Source organism: Salmo salar, unplaced genomic scaffold (assembly GCF_905237065.1).
Source record: "Salmo salar unplaced genomic scaffold, Ssal_v3.1, whole genome shotgun sequence".
Classification (NCBI taxonomy): Eukaryota; Metazoa; Chordata; class Actinopteri; order Salmoniformes; family Salmonidae; genus Salmo; species Salmo salar.
The window spans coordinates 62,501-64,523 of NW_025548723.1; positions in this window are offsets into that span (position 1 = coordinate 62,501).

Here is a 2,023-nt window from a genome sequence, read left to right on the forward strand (position 1 = left end):
AGCTGGTTAAACTGTAGTAGGGTCCACATAGATACTAGTCATGCTGGTATAGTCTATAGCTGAGCTGGTTAAACTGTAGTAGGGTCCACATAGATACTAGTCATGCTGGTGTAGTCTATAGCTGAGCTGGTTAAACTGTAGTAGGGTCCACATAGATACTAGTCATGCTGGTGTAGTCTATAGCTGAGCTGGTTAAACTGTAGTAGGGTCCACATAGATACTAGTCATGCTGGTGTAGTCTATAGCTGAGCTGGTTAAACTGTAGTAGGGTCCACATAGATACTAGTCATGCTGGTGTAGTCTATAGCTGAGCTGGTTAAACTGTAGTAGGGTCCACATAGATACTAGTCACGCTGGTGTAGTCTATAGCTGAGCTGGTTAAACTGTAGTAGGGTCCACATAGATACTAGTCATGCTGGTGTAGTCTATAGCTGAGCTGGTTAAACTGTAGTAGGGTCCACATAGATACTAGTCATGCTGGTGTAGTCTATAGCTGAGCTGGTTAAACTGTAGTAGGGTCCACATAGATACTAGTCATGCTGGTATAGTCTATAGCTGAGCTGGTTAAACTGTAGTAGGGTCCACATAGATACTAGTCATGCTGGTGTAGTCTATAGCTGAGCTGGTTAAACTGTAGTAGGGTCCACATAGATACTAGTCACGCTGGTGTAGTCTATAGCTGAGCTGGTTAAACTGTAGTAGGGTCCACATAGATACTAGTCACGCTGGTGTAGTCTATAGCTGAGCTGGTTAAACTGTAGTAGGGTCCACATAGATACTAGTCACGCTGGTGTAGTCTATAGCTGAGCTGGTTAAACTGTAGTAGGGTCCACATAGATACTAGTCATGCTGGTGTAGTCTATAGCTGAGCTGGTTAAACTGTAGTAGGGTCCACATAGATACTAGTCATGCTGGTGTAGTCTATAGCTGAGCTGGTTAAACTGTAGTAGGGTCCACATAGATACTAGTCACGCTGGTGTAGTCTATAGCTGAGCTGGTTAAACTGTAGTAGGGTCCACATAGATACTAGTCACGCTGGTGTAGTCTATAGCTGAGCTGGTTAAACTGTAGTAGGGTCCACATAGATACTAGTCATGCTGGTGTAGTCTATAGCTGAGCTGGTTAAACTGTAGTAGGGTCCACATAGATACTAGTCATGCTGGTGTAGTCTATAGCTGAGCTGGTTAAACTGTAGTAGGGTCCACATAGATACTAGTCATGCTGGTGTAGTCTATAGCTGAGCTGGTTAAACTGTAGTAGGGTCCACATAGATACTAGTCATGCTGGTGTAGTCTATAGCTGAGCTGGTTAAACTGTAGTAGGGTCCACATAGATACTAGTCATGCTGGTGTAGTCTATAGCTGAGCTGGTTAAACTGTAGTAGGGTCCACATAGATACTAGTCATGCTGGTCTAGTCTATAGCTGAGCTGGTTAAACTGTAGTAGGGTCCACATAGATACTAGTCATGCTGGTGTAGTCTATAGCTGAGCTGGTTAAACTGTAGTAGGGTCCACATAGATACTAGTCATGCTGGTGTAGTCTATAGCTGAGCTGGTTAAACTGTAGTAGGGTCCACATAGATACTAGTCATGCTGGTGTAGTCTATAGCTGAGCTGGTTAAACTGTAGTAGGGTCCACATAGATACTAGTCATGCTGGTGTAGTCTATAGCTGAGCTGGTTAAACTGTAGTAGGGTCCACATAGATACTAGTCATGCTGGTGTAGTCTATAGCTGAGCTGGTTAAACTGTAGTAGGGTCCACATAGATACTAGTCATGCTGGTGTAGTCTATAGCTGAGCTGGTTAAACTGTAGTAGGGTCCACATAGATACTAGTCATGCTGGTGTAGTCTATAGCTGAGCTGGTTAAACTGTAGTAGGGTCCACATAGATACTAGTCATGCTGGTGTAGACTATAGCTGAGCTGGTTAAACTGTAGTAGGGTCCACATAGATACTAGTCATGCTGGTGTAGTCTATAGCTGAGCTGGTTAAACTGTAGTAGGGTCCACATAGATACTAGT